The sequence below is a fragment of the Actinia tenebrosa genome, unplaced genomic scaffold (genome assembly GCF_029948245.1).
Source record: "Actinia tenebrosa isolate PJP-AT-01 unplaced genomic scaffold, QUT_ActTen_1.0 PGA_scaffold5__44_contigs__length_20552954, whole genome shotgun sequence".
In the NCBI taxonomy this organism is placed as follows: domain Eukaryota; kingdom Metazoa; phylum Cnidaria; class Anthozoa; order Actiniaria; family Actiniidae; genus Actinia; species Actinia tenebrosa.
The window spans coordinates 16904361-16923436 of NW_028292582.1; the positions used below are offsets into that span (position 1 = coordinate 16904361).

Here is a 19076-nt window from a genome sequence, read left to right on the forward strand (position 1 = left end):
GATAAGAGAGTGCTTGGCTATCAAGTCCATCTAGAGCGGAAGATCTCTTTCTAAGATACTGATTTACCTACAAAGCGCCCGTTACGAGTATATGAGCGAGACTCGTTGTTGTTGTCAGTAGATTGTCACCAAGATAACTCCGTTAAATCACTCTGAGCGTGATTTATAACATCTCCAAACTGTTTTTAGACCAAAATAAGCTTTAAGAAACATTGTTCTGTGTGGTTAGTACAAAACATAAGTGTTTGTTTTTTGATTATTGTAGAAAAATAGGGTTCAAATCCTGGCCCTATTTGCTAGAGGGTGCCGATGAGTCTATATGATAACGATCTGCGATAGGTCAAGATTTTAAGATAAAACGAGCGCCTAAAAACTTAGCAAGCTCCAACCAATACAGGTCTTAGTATTGCTGATCTCAACTGATGCCAAAACTATTAATATCGATTCTTTGAACTTATTAAATATTCCATGGGGATTTGGGTATCAGTGAATTTCTCATCGTTTTTTTTTTTTTTTTGTTTTTTTTTTGTTTTTTTTTTTGTTTTTTTTTTTTGCATCACGAAGCCGCGGTTGTCTTTGTTACCGTGCGGTAAGAAATTCTTCTTTCTACCTCGCTACCTCTCTGATACCTCGCCGTTCCTTGGAATATCAGTGACCTATCGAAAAATCGAAATATTTCACAAACTTTGTGAAATGATATTGAAGAAAGGACTTGCAGAAACCCATTCACAGAAAATAAATCCCGCGTTATCACAAAATGAGATCAATTACACTATTATAATATAAATGACAGAGATTGGATCTTTTTCCGTGTAGCGCATATATATATTTAAGAAGGAACCTTGAATATCAAGGCGACAGCGGTACTGTCGTTTTTGAATGAAAAAATATATGGATTTTTCGTTTTATCGCTTTTCTGCAATGTGTACTTTACTACGTATCCACTTTCCTCGCAAATGGTCATTATTCATTTCATTTCATCTCATTTCATCTCATTTCATTTCATTTCATTTCATCTCATTTCATCTCATTTCATCTCATTTCATCTCATTTCATCTCATCTCATCTCATTTCATCTCATTTCATCTCATTTCATCTCATTTTATTTTATTTTGCGTTCTAAGGTGAAGGGAAGTGCCAAGGGTGGGGACTGATTAGAGTACATTTTTTTAATTTTTTTTTTTTTTCATTTCATTTTATTTCATTTTATTTCATTTTATTTTATTTCATTCTATTCTATTCTATTCTATTCTATTCTATTCTATTCTATTCTATTCTATTCTATTCTATTCTATTCTATTCTATTCTATTCTATTCTATTCTATTCTATTCTATTCTATTCTATTCTATTCTATTTTATTCTATTCTATTTTATTCTATTCTATTTTATTTTACGTTCATGGGAACCGATTAGAATACGTTCGCTCTCTCCCTATTAGGTACTTTCTTACATTTTTTCCCTAACTATTAACCGTCTTATGTATACATAAAGGTTTTGTATACATGAACCTTGACCCAACAAAGTCGTAAACTTGGACATATTGCTGATGGTTTAGCATGGTATTTCTTTTTATTTACAACGACAATTGGTGAAAAATGTTATGTATTAACATAACTAAGTGCGTAAATAACTCAGTAATATATAATTGTGGTAAATACTGGAGGGTGGACCATAACAACATCAACAAAAACAAAAACACGCTAAAAGATTGATTAAGAAAAATGGCTTCAAGCGCGCACTATCCCCGTGCGCATGCGCTTCGTAATTTGTTAATAATATATGAATAAACATATTTTATTTGGCGTCCGATTCCGTTCAGTTTAACGACGCTTTACAAAAATATCAAGATCAATAAACAAGATCAATAAATTTATATCAATATTAATAAAACTTTTAAATATATATATATATGGTATAAACTATTAAAAACTATTGCATTGAAAATACACATTTCATAAAAACAATAAAATAAAATGCATTTTTAATGTAATATTATCAAAAAGCACATAAAGATATCTATAATATATATACTATCATACGAAAGTAAATCCTGCAAAAGTAAAATGAAAACCAGATATTGCAATTAAGGTATATCAAATGCCCTTTTAGTCTAACGTATTTTGTTATTTAATAGTCTCCTATTTACCACTGCTCTCGACCAATCAGAAAGCAAGAAGTTCCTATTTGTGGTTACATTAAACTGTGAAAAAATGGTAATGAGCATGGAATTCAACGCCGATATTTTAGTAATCGCATTGCGCGTGCGTACACGCAGGTACGTGAGGTCTTTCGGATCCAATCTCGATCGTACCCATTCTCTGCGTTTCTTCTGCCGGCAAAGAACGAGGGCTCCGGCCTGGGCTCTGGCATAATCTTTTTTTTTTTTTTGAGACCAGGATTTCTTAGACTTTCGGTACAAGAGCGAATGTATTCAAAGACTTGTCAAAAAATAAATTTCTAATTTCTATTTCGATAGGAAGTAAACACAATATGTTTGAAAGCATAAAAACTCTTGTTTGAAAGCATTATTTTTATTGATTATAATTTCGCATCTGGAAAACTCACGCATGCGCCAAAAAAGGCCAGAGCTCTAATTCGTAGCCGCAGGCTAGAAGAATTGAAACGAAGGCTCGGGGTTCGAGATTGTAATTTCGGATCCAGTGTCCTGGCATCAGTATTCTTCCGTCGGTTATATTGGTTCAGGTGTCTGGAAACAATATTGGGAGTCACTATCGAGGATTCTTGTCGGAAGTGTTTTACAGGTATCACTGAATGACAACATAAAAGGCTGGTTCACACTAGCGTCGGAGTCGGAGTCGGAGTCGGAGTCGGAATCAGAAGCGCAAGAAGCTTACGATCTTTTCTTTTTTTAATGGATAACCTAAGAATTTGTTTCAAAAGCTACAGTCAGTTCAGAACGCTGCAGCTAGAGTTGTTACTTTTAACGGGCAAAAGAGAATATGCAATGCCTATTTCATAGAGAAACTTCATTGGTTACCAATTGTGAAGAGCGTGTTGTATTTAAGATCTTGTTGCTAACATATAAGGCGGTGAATAATCTGGCCCAATCGTATTTCTCCGAATTCGTTGATCCGTATCCAATAGCAGTCGTTTAGTAAGTGTGTGTAACATATAAACTTAACATATGGATATAGAGCTTTTCCATGTGCAGCACAATCTCTATTTTTATGGAATGAGTTGCCGAAGAATCTTAGATGCATTTGTAGTGTTAGGCCCAGGGCAAACGTCGAACTAACAATGAGCTTAATCTAGTCGAACCTATTACATTTGAAATAGGCTCAAGCCTAGTACGACGTTTGCTACAATTGAGACGACGGCCTATTGAATAGGTTCGAGTTCAGCATAAGTTCGACAAGCCAAGTCGGACATTACGACTCTGGAGCGACTTTGAGGCAAACGCCGTTTTAAACACGTGCCGAACTAAATTCATAAATTATACAAAACAGTAAATCAATCATACAAGTCGCATGACTTACACCAAAGCCGTGAAAACAACCCACTCCCCCACCTCCCAAACACTCATTCCCCCCCCTGGCGAGCATGCGCTATGCAAAGATGCATGTGATGAACGAGACCGAGGAGCTCTGGGTACGAAAATAAATTCAAAACCACTCAAACTGAACATGTCCGCGTTTAGAAAATCTTTGCTACGAGACGAGACTCTCGAGTCTTGCAGTTTTTGTTTTGACCAAACGAAAAATGTTTGCCTGGTTTGTGAGATGCCGACCTACAATAAATGTGCTGTATTCGAGAGCAATGATAAAAGGAAAAAAAATATGAATGAAAAACAGGCAATAAGTGCAGAATGCAATGCCATTCTTCGTTTTCTGTTTTGTAGTACTGTGCATTCCGTAGAAATGCCCGTTTTAATTGTGGTCGAGCGCTATATTTCTCCATTGCAAGGATATGCATTAATCAGGAAAAGGCAAATAAATGTCCGTGCGTTCCCCCGTGCATTTTCATGTCCAATTAAAATTATAATAACAATGGGGGAGTGAATTAATATCGACATTGGTTCGACGTTTTCCGCCACGTAGGCCCTTAGGCCCAGGTCAGACGCCGTAATTCACATGAGCCGAACCTAATACAGGGTAATAAGGTCATGTGAAGTACGGGGTCTGACCCAATTAAGTTCGACTGATTCAATTTGGACCGACTAAGTCGTTCTTCCCGACTAGGTCAGTCTTATAGATAGGTTAAATAGGTTCGGTACGTGCGACGTTAGTCCGACGTTAGCCCTGTGCCTTAATGAATTTAAGAGATTTGCTAGAACATATCTTTTAAGGAAAGCTTTTAATCGGTAGTTTTATTTATTTATTCATTTATTTATTTTTTAATTGATATATTTATTTTTTTAAATAATTACAGAATTGGAAAAATCAGCGATGATTTTCAAACGAATCGATTTTAATTAATCGCTTATCATTTTCTTTTCTTGTATTCTTTTCTTATAATATATGAAATTTAGCTTTAGACGACGCATTTAGGCTTAAGATATTATTGTACATAGATTTTAGATCATATTGTGAAGCGCCATTGGACAGAAATGGAAATTACGCTATAGAAATAATATTATAGAAATATTGCTATTATTATTATGGCAAGTTTTATTTGTCTGTATATCATGTTTACATTTACCAGCGGACTAAGTCTAGGCTGGTTAAGTTCATATCATTTTTTCAATCCTTTCTTCAGTTTATGCATATTCATAGAGCGTCTTTCACTATATTAACGTTCTGTCTTAAACGTCATTTCTGACATCGTTCTATAAGAAAATTCACTTCCCTATCTGTATTTGTAATTGTTCTTAGGTCTTTTCTTAGTTGTTCGTAATGTCCTGCGAGAAAGTCAAACGCTATGTTAATCTGATTTACACTTGAGCTTTTGCACTCTTTTTTGATTTTTCTTGTTTTTCAACAGTTCTCTCCGCCATCTCATCATCATCATCATCATCATCATCATCATCATCATCATCATTATCATCATCATCATCATTATCATCATCATCATCATCATCATCATCATCATTATCATCATCATCATCATCATCACTATTATGGCAAGTTTTATTTGTCTGTATATATCATGTTTACATTGACCAGCGGACTAAGTCTAGGCTGGTTAAGTTCATATCATTTTTTCAATCCTTTCTTCAGCTTATGCATATTCATAGAACTTCTTGACTATATTAACGTTCTGGCTTAAAATCTATTTCTGGCATCGTTCTATAAGAAAGTTCTCTTCCCTGTCTGTATTTGTAACTGTTCTTAGGTCTTTTCTTAGCTGTTCGTGATGTCCTGCGAGAAAGTCAAACACTATGTTAATCTGATTTACACTTGAGCTTTTGCACTCTTTTTTGATGCCTGCACGTAGTTCCGTGTATTTTTCTTGTTTTTCAACAGTTCTCTCCGCAATCTTACCAACTTGACAAACTGTGCCTTCAAATAGTGTCCAAGCATTAGTTTCTTTATCTTCTACAACTATGTCGGGTTTATTGGCACTGTTTTCTGGAGCTTTCTCAAGTTGAAAGGGTACATTCCAGTATATTTTTGCCTTTTCATTTTGAAGTACTGCTGATGGTAGACTTTGTTGGTACCATGGCTTTCCATTGTCGCTTTCCTGAAAGTTGTACTTTTCCAGCAAACAGTGGTATATCGGTCTCAGCATTCTGTCGTGTTTGGCTGTGTAAAGTCTTTGGGCGATCTTTGAGCAGCCACTCAGTACATGTGTTGTTGATTCTGTAGCCATATGGCACATTCTGCATTTGGTGTCTGTGATGGTCATCTGTGCTTTGCTTTGTTGGCATGTCTTTGTTGGTAGTAGTTGTTGGCGAATGCTCTTGTTTACGCTGAAGACAATATCGGGAATGTTTTTCCACTTCTTCAGGATCTGGTTGGCTATTGGTGAAATCTGTTTGTCTTGGAGTTGTTGGTTGGTGTAGGCTCCAAGCCATGTCTGCTGTTTTGGTTCTTTTATATACTTCTCCGTGATCTTTGATCGCAGCAGCTCTTTTATTGATTTTGGTGAAGGTGAGGTTATCGTTTTGGTCTGGTTGGCAGGTGTAGGGTCTTTACTTGTAGGTATTTTAGTGCCTGTATCATCAAAGTCGCACGTGATGTTATATTCTCCTGCGTACTTGGTGGCCTGTTTGAAAATTGAACTATCATTATTATTATTATTATTATTATTATTATTATTATTATTATTATTATTATTACGATATAGTGTGAATTAAATCAAAGCAAGCGGAATCGTAACGGTATCTTTTGAAGCCGCCACTGTCGGTCTTCCCAGTCCATTCCAACGATAACAACGTGTAATCACGTGGAACTTGAATGCTCCAGTTGAAACCGCTGATATCTTAAAATAACATCGCATCGCATCTACGAGATGCACAACAAAGACAAGGAGTCATTTTCCAAATTTTTATCTTATTACTCAGGCGCTTCTTTAGCCCCCACTTACCAAACTAAGAGGGTGCGAATAGTATCACGAACCTTGTTGTGCACAAACGTACTTCAAAAACTATTGAATAATTAATTAATGAGCATTTAAACCAATTGGAGAGGCCATACACGTCACGTGCATGGACCTTTAAACCCCATAAAATCCTCTTCATTAGTATTTTTCATATAAAGAATACTAATGAGGATGAAAGTTTATATAAAGTCTCATCCTTATTAGTATTCTTTATACACTTATTTCAATAAAGTTAGTCAGCTGAAAAGCTATAAAGCTGAGGCCTACAAGGATTATGGATAGATTCATTTTACACGTTTAACCGCTTGATAACTGTTCATGGACTTACGGATCTTTTACCGGTTACAGTCTCACCTCTTCTGAGCATCATCAAGCTGCAGTTTGTATCAAAAAAGCTTTGTATATATATGCTTTTTTGATATGAAAAGTTACCCATGATGTTCAGTGATCTCAGCTTTCTAGGTTTTTGGTGACTAACTTTATTGAAATAATTGTATAAAGGATACTAATGTGGACAGCCTTTTAAGAATATAGGTGCATCCAAGTTTACATGAAGACTTAAGGCCTCATCTTAGAGCCTCACTTACACACGCAACTACACAATACACTTACACATTAATACACTTAATACACAAGTACACTTACACATTTACAAACATTTATACACGCACTTACAAACGCACTTACACATACTTACACACGCAATTACACTTACTTATGTAACCGGCGGCAAGGCGCTCAGCTATGAATCAGATTGCAAGTGGTTTTGACAAAAGAATTTATTGAAAAATTCACACAACTTTACAATACATGAAAAAAAAAACGGGAACGAGATTACAGGATATCTCTAATGAAAACAAGAAAAATATTTACAATGAGATAAAATAAATTTGTAGCTTATCTAAATAGCTAAAAAGTTATGAATAAAATACAGTTTTGCTAGATATAACTAGAAATGGAAATACGTAAATTACGTCACAGGTAATTTGAATATTGCATACTGATTAGCAGTGTTTACAATACGCGAGTGAAAATTACTAGGTTGCAAAGTTTAATGTACAAGTCGGTAAACCGTTTAAAATGAACTAAACCAATGGAAAAAGCAATAGGAAAAATTGACTAGAGGTTAACTATGGCTTTAGGTAAGTATTTTAACCTTTGTTTATGACAAACTAAGAATTACACGGTTTACTGAACACGCGGTCGCGACAATGACCTTGAGTGTAGAGTTTAAGTAGCGAACAAATTAAAGGTTGGAAAGAAAAGGTCTTTTATCCCGCAGTTAAGGCTATTTATCGTAGTAAAAAGGTTAAACAAGCGAGTAAGGCGGTAGCGATCCTATAGTAAACGTTTTAAAGAGTTTAAAAGACAAGATACACTCAGCGTGATTACTAAATTACTACTGCGTGAATAACTTTGTACTAAATTACGCGCTAATGCGACTAGAATTACTACAACATGAAACGAATGCTTAACAAATATGTAGAAAATCTAAGCTATAAAATATAATGACTAGTTAACGATATGAACATAGATTTGTCCTAAATCTATCCTAGGTAAAAGTGTAAAAGGCTGCAAAGATTCATACCTTTACATCGAAGAGAATTCCTTGTCTTGATATGTGAAAATATCCGTAGACAACGCAACGTCTTCAAGAACTTTTACTACACTGATTTAAGCTTAGTTTGGGCCTACTTTTATGGGAAAACCTGCATTCTTAAGACCTTACACATCCTACGCAATGTTGCACGCCCTAGGCGCAAACAGGATGTCCCAAACACGAACTTACGTAAACAAGCGCCAAACCTAGGCATGACTCACTGTAATGTAATTACGTACGGAAATTATTTCTTGCTTACGCATTTTCCACGCAAACAGTTAACTAAAGAATTACATTCCTATGTGTACACGAGGCATTCCTAATTAAAAATATAGATTTATGTCTAAATAATTACTGTCCAAAATAGTGTCTTTTGACTCTGTCACACTTACACACACTTACACACATTTAAACACACTTACACTCACTTACACACACTTACACACGCCCTTAGACACACTTATACACACTTACACATACTTACTCACACATACACACGCATATACACACACTTACACACACTTAAACACACTTACACACACTTCCACACACTTACACAAACACTTAAACATAGTTACACACACTTACATGCGCACACACATTTACACACATTTACACACATTTACACACACTTACACACACACTTACACACATTTACACTCATTTACACACACTTACACACATTTACACACATTTACATACACACTTCAACATATTTAAACACACTTGCTCACACTTAGAAACCTCTTTACACACACTTACACACACTTATAAACACTTACATAAACTTACACACACTTGCACAGACTTACACACTCTTGCACACACTTACACACACAGTTACAAACACTTACACACACTTACACACACTTACACACACTTACACACACTTACACACACTTACACACACTTACACACACTTACACACACTTACACAAACTTACACACACTTACACACACTTACACACACACACACACTTACACACACTTACACACACTTACACACACTTACACACACTTACACACACTTACACACACTTACACACACTTACACACACTTACACACACTTACACACACTTACACACACTTACACACACTTACACACACTTACACACACTTACACACACTTACACACACTTACACACACTTACACACACGTACACACACTTGCACACACTTACACAAGGACTGACACACACTTACATAAATTTAAACACACTTACACACAGTTACACACACTTACACACACTTACACACACTTACACACACTTACACACACTTACACACACTTACACACACTTACACACACTTACACACACTTACACACGCTTACACACGCTTACACACGCTTACACACGCTTACACACACTTACACACACTTACATACACTTACACACACTTACAGACACCTACACACTTTTAGACAGCCTTACACACACTTACACAAACTTACACACACTTACACAAAGACTGACACACATTTACACACAATTACACACACTTACACACTTTTACACTAACTTACATACAATTACACACACTTACACACACTTACACACCACTTACACACACTTACACACACTTACACACACTTACACACACTTACACACACTTACACATACTTACACACAGTTACACTTACACACTTACACACACTTACACACACTTACACACCTTACACACACTTACACACACTTACACACACTTACACACACTTACACACACTTACACACACTTACAACACACTTACACACACTTACACACACTTACACACACTTACACACACTTACACACACTTACACACACTTACACACACTTACACACACTTACACACACTTACACACACTTACACACACTTACACACACTTACACACACTTACACACACTTACACACACTTACACACACTTACACACACTTACACACACTTACACACACTTACACACACTTACACACACTTACACACACTTACACACACTTACACACACTTACACACACTTACACACACTTACACACACTTACACACACTTACACACTTACACACACTTACACACACTTACACACACTTACACACACTTACACACGCTTACACACGCTTACACACGCTTACACACGCTTACACACGCTTACACACACTTACACACACTTACACACCTTTACACACACCTTTACCCATACTTACAAACACTTACACATATTTACACACACTTACACACGCTTACACCAATTTACACACACTAGCACACATTTACAAATATACTTACACACATTTTTACACACTTACCCACACTTATAGACACTTACACACACTTACACATACTTACACACACTTACAAAAACCTGCATACACCTTCACAGACACAGCAGCAGGTAGGGGGACTCGCGGCCACCCCCAGGAATTACATGGGTATTTCCCGCGCTCACGTACGTGCGTCGGCCGCGGGTTTTACCCGTAAGGTCGTTCTGGGTATTACCTGCGTAATTCGATTCGAAAAGCTCTCTACGGGTTTTACTGGTGCCCCACATTACTAAGTTAAAATATTACCCCTAATGGAGGACAAAATATCGTTAAGTATACGATGAGTGGTAAGCTTATTTGTCCAAGATGTAGCAAGAGCTTCACAAAGTGTGGTCTGATTTCCCATCTACGCAGGAAAGATCCCTGTGAAATTGTGACAACTTGTACGACAACGCGCGAGGAATACGTAAAGGAGTTGACAAGAAAGCCCGCGGTTCCCAAACCTGCTTTTAGACGTCGTCCCATGAAATATTGGATGCGTCCGCGTAGGGTCGTAAACGAAGGTTAAAATATTTCCTAGATATAGATGGACAACATCGCGCGCATTCAAAACAAAACTGTACGCAAGCTGCGAACCCAGGTATTGGATCGTTTGGACGCCGACTTCGCCTTCACGACATTCACAGAAGGAGACACAGAAGAAATCATGGATGAAGAAAGAGCCGAAAAGATAATAGACCTGATGCCTGAAGGTAACTACCGTTTACAGTTAACGTTTATAAAGTATTACGACGGCGACTGGGTAATAGAAAGAGGCCGTAACCCTATTCGGGCGTCTGGTAAGCAGAACCTGTTTGTCTTAAATAAGCAAACGCGCCCCGGAGCGCTGGTAGGCATCGACGCGCTGTTCTACGAGGTTGCTTACCCTGTTACGGTAGTTATCTACGGGGCGTATGAGATCAAAGAGCCAGACGTTAGGAAACTCAAGCCAATGCGACATCCCGGCAACTGCGTCGGGAAACTGGTAAGGGAATTCTTTGAAGATTCCGCCCGCGGTGGTAAGTTAACCCCAAAGAGAAAAGAAGCCATAAGAAAATGGGAAAACTCCACCTACAAGGCTGGAGCGACGATAAATAACATCAAGAAGCTAGAAACCCTCTTAGAAAGGCGAATATATGTGAAAGACATAACAGATGGGTACATTTACCCAGGGACTCATAGATATGGGGGCCGAGGCGCTCCTATAGTCATCTACCAACACAACGGACACGCTTGGCGAGAACTTCGGTTGCCTAAGAAGAAAGAGACTAAGGCCTATGAAACTTCCCCATTGGTAGACTTAATCCATGAGAACTCCGTTTGGCTGATGGATCCCGAAGGAAGCCAGTTTATGACTCAAGATGGTACTCTTTACCGCCCCGAAATCGAACATCTGCGCATCCAGAGCGCCTGCGAAACCCTTGGGGAAGACTTCTCAGATGAAGTCCTTAGCTCCCGCAGCTTAGACTTCTTAGCGGCCAAAAAGAGGAATGGATGGAAGCCTACCCCAAAAGAGTTCAAAGATATCTCCAAAGCGTGCGTAGAACACAGTCATTAGTTTGTAATACCATGATTTCCGAGAAAATTAAAGAAAACAAATCGTCAAAAACTTAGTGAACTTGAATACTAATAAGTTGCTATAACTGTCTAATCCATCTATCTGAATTACCGTCTCAAGGGAGATATAAAACTTTGTACCTCATGTTTTTGTTTTATCCGTGTAAACATTGGCAAAATATTTGGCAAATTGGTAGCATACTAAGGCCTACTTAATTCTAGCCTACTAAATCAAAATTCATTGTTTAAAGAACTTTGACTGGATGATTACTCTTGGAAGCACAAGTAAGAGAGTGTTAGCAAAATGCTAATTAAAACTTTAAATGTTTTCTTAAAACTACTTCAATGACATAATAATTTGCTTAAGAACTCTCATTGGAATGTCTTTTTGTCAACACAGAAAACATATCAATTAAGGAATAAATTTTTGCTTTACTACAATTTGACCAGAATGGCGGAAGGTCGTTTTAGCTTTTTAAAAGACGCTGAAGTCGAGAGAGTTATAGAAACTACAGTTCCAGAGAACACTAAAAGACACACTGCATGGAGTACTAAAATTAAACATTTATTATTACAATCAGTTCTAAATAAGACGTGTGAAAAATCAATAAAGTGGTTGAATAAACGTTAACTTCTTGCTTTTTGTTTCAAAATGGCTTTGCACATGCGTGAAGGCTGCCCTTGCACCGAGAAAATTAACATTTGTGTAAAACATTAGATTGTAACAAGTTGGTAATTTTAGTCCATCATAACGCATGCGCAAAGTTTGTCCTAGCATGTAGAATCCGACTCTAAGACCAATTTCTCTATCCTACATTGAATAAAGCCTGTGGCAGGGTGGTATACATCCTCATTAAAAATGCATCAGATTTCGAACCGGGTCATTTTTGACTCGGTGTCCCGATGATTACGTTACATGAGGGACAACCTCTCATGAATAACATGAGGGATATTTGGTTTCTAAATATCCCTCATTCATATGGAGCCAAAAATGAGTCAAAAATGACGATTAATAGTAAGTAATCGTCCCTCATTCATATGGATGAGGGATATTTAGTTTCTAAACTTCCTTCATGTCATTCATGAGGGAGGGATGTTAGTGATTAAACGTCCCTCCAAAAACAATGGATCCCGAGGTGATCATGGTATTACCATGGTTATAGTTAAGTGATTTCCGCGTGCGAGAAGTCAACGGGTTGTGTGTAAGCTTGTGTAGGACAGGTATACCAGAGTCAGGACCTTCGCAGGAACTTTCATTTCCCTTCTTTCCTTAAACGTTTGGCCAAGATTATTATTCTCTTCTTTATTGATTGAGTAGGACCATACCTCCAGCCATCGAGTGCCGAAGCGCAGTATGGCAGCGCGAAGCATTTACGGCTACACCGGAGATTTCGGCCCCGACACCGCTATCCGTTAACTAATCAGGAATCTCGGCAAAAGCCTAAGGGAGAGGTTAGTCGGCCCCTAGAACGTAGATGATTAACCTCTTGCTATGATTAGCATCTTGTAAACGGTCTGTCTAGTGGGTACCTTCCTAATGCTTTCTTAGTCCGTGTGGGAGGTGTTTTGAAACCTTACTTAAAAAATAGACATGCGCAAAAGCCAACTCAACATCAAACTTAGAACTTTTATCATTTGTACTCAGTCCACAATACGAATAATTGCTAATTTATTGGGACAGAAGAACACCATCAAAGACCTGCGACGACTGTGGAGGACTGTGCTACTGGGGGTTGACAATGATGAATAGTAGAGACTTGAAGCGTTTATTGGGACAGCGGTTTCCAAGGCAAGGCTCCCCAAGGGCAATCTCAAGTCACGAGGGAGACTATAGTGACGATGATAAGTCACGAGTCCGTGTAAATGAAATCAAGTAAAAAAGCAGAAATTGTTAAATTTGCGGGATTGTACAACATGTTGGTCGGCTAAGCATCTAATACGGTTGTGTATTTTAAAGTCACTGTTAACAATAGATATGCTTCTTCTGTCAGGTACAAAGAACATAGCCGTGTTTGAAAGTTTCCACAATTTCATGCAGCTATTTTGCTTTTAAATAAATTGATTTTTGGATTGCCGGGTTACAAACCTATTATGCTTGGACATTTTGTCCTTTATTTTAAAAACTTGCCCATGGGCTTCCTGTGTTAAGTCTTACCAAATTGCTTCTGAAGTGTGTCTACGTCACAATGAATGTAAAGGATTACTCCCGGAAATGACTTCCAACCGCAACAGGAAGAAAAGTGATTTGCATTCTATCAAAACAGGCGTTTGTACAAAGTCTCTTTGTTCTTTAACCACAGAATCTAACCTCAAAATAGAAATGATCCAATCCTAGAAGAATGAAAATAAAAGCTGTTTATTGAAATTTTTTGGTTTGTTTTGTTGTATTTATGAGAGGGAACCCGCAAAGAACACAGTGTTTTTCGAGTCTGACGTGGAGGTTTTTCAGTCCTACGACTGCTTACGGATAAACTAACACTTTGCAAGAAAAGTTCGCCAGGAAGCAGTGTTTATGTGGTGAAATCCGGTAAGGTTCATTGAACATTTGAACAATTTTGTACTTTTTTGCTTCGAGTCGAATCTAAAGTGGGAAAACACTATAGTTGGGCTCAAAGAACAACAAAATCCGCTAACAAGTTTAAAAAGAAGTTTTGTCAGTGACTGCTTCTAAATATTGTTCATAAATTTAAAAACAGCTCTCTATGTATGAGGTAAAAAATGTCAAACACTTCATACACTTCATATCAATGCAACTTGCTTAATTAATTGTAGACGTTGAGACTCTGAGGCGGAAAATTAACGTTGTCGCCACGGTTTCATAAAAAAAAAGGGCTTAATGATAACAGCTAATTTCGTGGTAGAATGTCAAAAGGTATTTAAAATCGTTTCACAGTTTTGGTTCGGTTCTGGTTTTTTCTTTCTCTTTTTTTGAACACGTTTTTTACGGCATCAGAATCGGATAAAAGATTAGTGCTGGTTGCTCTTTTTTCCAAATGCTGTAATAAAATTAAACGAATTTACTTTTCTTAGTTTTTCAATCAATGGTATTTGTATGTGCTGAAAGCATTGGAAGTACGAATAAAAATAAGTCTTTTCTGCAGCTTTGAGGCTCATTATCCTCAAAATGTCAAAGAATATGCCTGAGCAAGTAAAGTGGTTGTTCGATCCGCACCCAGATGTTGTGGTTTAGTTTATGCAAAGTGATCATTATGTTTACTTCCTTCGTCATCTGAATCGTATTTACACCTTCTTTGATTAACTTTCCAAAAGATACAATAGTGATTTTATAGCTTCACAATTAAAAAAAAAACATCTTGGGACCTTTTTTCATGATCGTTTATTTGCGCTTATCTGGTCAATGTTTGTCAACGATAGACGTTGTATTTGCCATCTAGCAGGTTTAATCAAAAGCATCGATAACCCATTACAACCTTATTGTCTCTGCGGTTAACCTGAAGGTGCACTGTCCTAAAACACTTGCTAATTTGATATCTGTAACTAGGGCGTGTATGCCCTGATCATTGTTCTCATCTAGGAGATATTAAGAGCGTATTGATAAATGTAATTATCATCACCATCACCTACCACTGTGCATAGTCTGTACAAACAAGCGAATAAACCTGCCCTTCAGCGCTGTTCACAACTTTCTCATGCATATCCCTAACATCTCGTTTACCGATGGTCAGCTTAAACGATTACGTCATCTTTGCAGCCAAGTAGAGCTGTGGTTTGGTCACCCTGTGATCAGAGAGGTTACAATACGGCCCTTATCAATAGGTTCTTAATCTCTTTGATCATCCATCAACTCGATAACAGTTTTCACTAGTTTATTTGTCTCGTTTACTTCATACTCTCATCTAGGATTTCCTTCGATTAGTTGAATACGTTTGACCACAGAAATCCCAACATCCCGAAAAGAATTTCAAATATTTGCTTGTGAAGTCTAGTGTATTTAGGTTGTCTAGTCCTCTGCCTAACGATACAAGGGTCTGAAGAAAGATAATAAGTAAAGTATCATCGTTCATAGACTTTTGTACTTTTGTCTTGGTTTAAAGTTTCTTGATGGGGTCCCGGTAACCACCCACCCCTCCCCTCATTGCCAACACTAGCTCGTGCGCTACATCAAAGAGAATCAACTGTCTTCAGTCGACCCTCAATATTAATGCACAGAGCATTTATAACCAAGAACTAAAGGGTTTATGAAAGCACTGCCATTAGCCACTACTCCACCCATTAACCGTCATTACCGCGATGATGAGTCATCGTCATAAATCAAACTGAACTGTTTGTTTCCTCAAGATATACGTAAAGGACATTTAGGTTTTCCCAATGTATTATATGTATATACATATAAAAGCACTGCCATCAATAACTGCCCCACCCCTCATCCCTCATTAGCAAGATGATGAGTCATCCTCGTAATGAGTCATGCATTTAGGTCTATCCCCACCCCTACCCCCCAAATAAAGCTCCAACCTATAATGTTATACTGACTAAAAGGACAAAGGTATCAATCAGACTCTCAATCCTTAACAGCTCGTGCTAGCTGCATGGACCGAAAGTTTTAGCAAAAATTTTAAAAAATATTAATAAATTAAAGATCATTAAAACTATAATCTGAGAAAGCCCAAAACCAGCTTACAGCTCTGAGTACAAACACAATACCCACTGTCTTTCTGTTGACATTAAAAAACTAAAGGTCAAGGTAGATCAATTTATGAACAACTGGCAGCGATGAAATGTTCCCTGTCGTTCTTGCACAAGTAGGAAGTGAGTCCAGCTCATCCTCAACTTGACCGACCCAACAGAACACGAACCGCGAGATGATGACAGATAGTGTTTGATGGGCGCCTGTGACCAATTGCTCGTTTTAATTTTAGACCTTCTAAATTAGGAGCACAGTTGGAAACTAAATTAAAAGGACGAGAATGACTTTGCTATTTTTGTATGAATACTTGAAAGTCTTGTCTGTCTGGAAGGATAGCATTGTGCAATTTGTTTTCATAAAGATTTATACCAACCAGAAATTCTATTGATTTTCAAGTATCTCCGTCTGCGAATGAGATTGAGCAATCAGTACCTGGTGCTTTGATGATATCGGCAAGCCAAGCTGAGAAACGGAAGGAAAAGCTTAGTTCTTTGTAAAAACCAAATAATATTTCGGGAATAAACCAGTATCGCATCCGCTGAGTGCAGAACTACATTCTCTCTGAAGTAAGTTGATATTTTCTGTTTGTTGTAGTTGATCAGTTTACTGTATCGGCTTTAGTAGGTAGAGTAAGACACTGAGATTTCCTTGTGTTTTCTGGCAAATGAGATTAATATCCGCCCTGAGAAGTTGGAAATAAGATATCTAGGATGGGATCGATGGGATTGTGATAAAATGGGATGACCAGCTCGGGATTTCTTCATTGGGACTGAATTTATGCCAATATGTTTCTGGTTCGATAATAGTGATACCCTAGTACAGATCAGAAGCAAGTTATAAGGGACGGACCATTAGATAGTTGATTGGGGGGGGGGGGGGGTGGGGGGGGTGGTTGCGTTATCCCAAAAACAATATCGAGCAAGCACTTTTAAAAATATCGTGCAAGCTCTTCTGCTGGAAGAAAAATATCTAACTGTACGCAAAAAAATAACGTGCAAGGGTTGAGCCAAAAAAATAAGTATCATGCAACCAAAATTCCTGCAAACCCCCCATCAATTATCTAATGGTTCATCGCTGCATGCGATAAACAGCTCGGCCTAAAGCCATAAGCCTAAAATACGCTTTCCATAAATTTGTCTTTCTCGTTTAGTAATATCATAAGACTGTCTTTCAAAGAATATATAAGAAACGTGTCTTGCACCTGATGTAACAATGCGAAGAACGTTGAGACAAGCTGGCTAAGCCAAAATAGTCAAACAAAAGATTCATAATATAATGTGGTTGAAAGATGAAAAGTGCATGCAGCTCAAGTGTTCTAATATTATTGATAAGGATCTTATCAATCAATAGCCGACCCCTTCTGCAGTCGGAAGCTACTCAGTCTCAGGGATTTAATACTGACTGACTCCATCGTTCTTACAAGCAGCCGGCTACATTGAGCTACCAGATATCGGCTTCCAATTAAATATTTTGAGATTCCACGGATTCTGACCTGATTTCCGGGTGAAATCAGAATGATTGAAATCAATAATCTCTATCGGGGAAATACAATTGCTTACACATTCACGCCTTTCCTCGATGTAAAAACTTCTAGACAGTTTGACGGATCAGGGTTAATCAATTTATCGTCTTAATTATAGAGAAGATCATTATTAATGGAGGCAAATGGCAGGTTAAGAGATGCTTTACAGCAGGAATATCACTTTCTTTCACCCATTATGACTGTTATTTATGCCTCAATAAGAACTAAACCTCTTCATTTCTTTATTTTAGTCGTCCGGCCATCTCAACAGTAGTCTGAGAAAACGTGTCAGTTTTAAAACGTTTCCACTTCGACATCAAACTATCTTTAGATTGAAAACCGTCTAAAATGTGGGAAATCCCTTTTTTTCGATATAAGTAGACTGAGAACACGTGTAATCAGTGGGACCGTGCGAAAAATCTCTCCATTTCCACCATATGAATACGTCAATTGCAAACGATCAATAATTAGAATTATAAAACTCAATAAAAAAATCTAATCCAGTTTACATTCCATGGTGGAGAGAACACCTAACAGGTTTTGCAACCCACTTGATAAGCTACCTATAGATAGAAAAACCCTTCAAGCATCGGTAAGCAACCCTTGCTTCCCAGACTAACAACACCTGTGCATGTTACGACCATCTAGCTAAATTATGAGAAATCAGAAAACAACAACAACAACAACAACAACAACAACAAAACAAACAAAAAAAACACTCTTTTTGGATTGCTCAGTTGTGTCCAGAATGACCTGAAGTGATCGATGTTATTACAAGCATCCAAAATAGTAAACCTCCTTATTACAACCACTTCTCTGATATTTTGGTCTTTAAAGTCGTAAGTAGCTTCAATGTATAACTTGAATCTTTTGAAGACATTTGACATTTTTGAAATGAAAATGTAACACTGAGCAATTAACGTTTTCCGCTAAGCGCTAGTAATCTTCGCATTCCGTCACTGACAGTCGC

General features: G+C 37.5%; 1 long non-coding RNA gene across 1 annotated transcript; it reads left to right on the plus strand.

The window, feature by feature from the left end:
• The first annotated feature begins 7322 nt into the window (after window positions 1–7322).
• LOC148906745 (uncharacterized) lies at window positions 7323–8453 on the plus strand. The gene is made up of 2 exons (XR_016121239.1): window positions 7323–7644; window positions 8059–8453. It is a non-coding gene; the product is annotated as an uncharacterized LOC148906745 (long non-coding RNA).
• Window positions 8454–19076: the final 10623 nt, after the last annotated feature.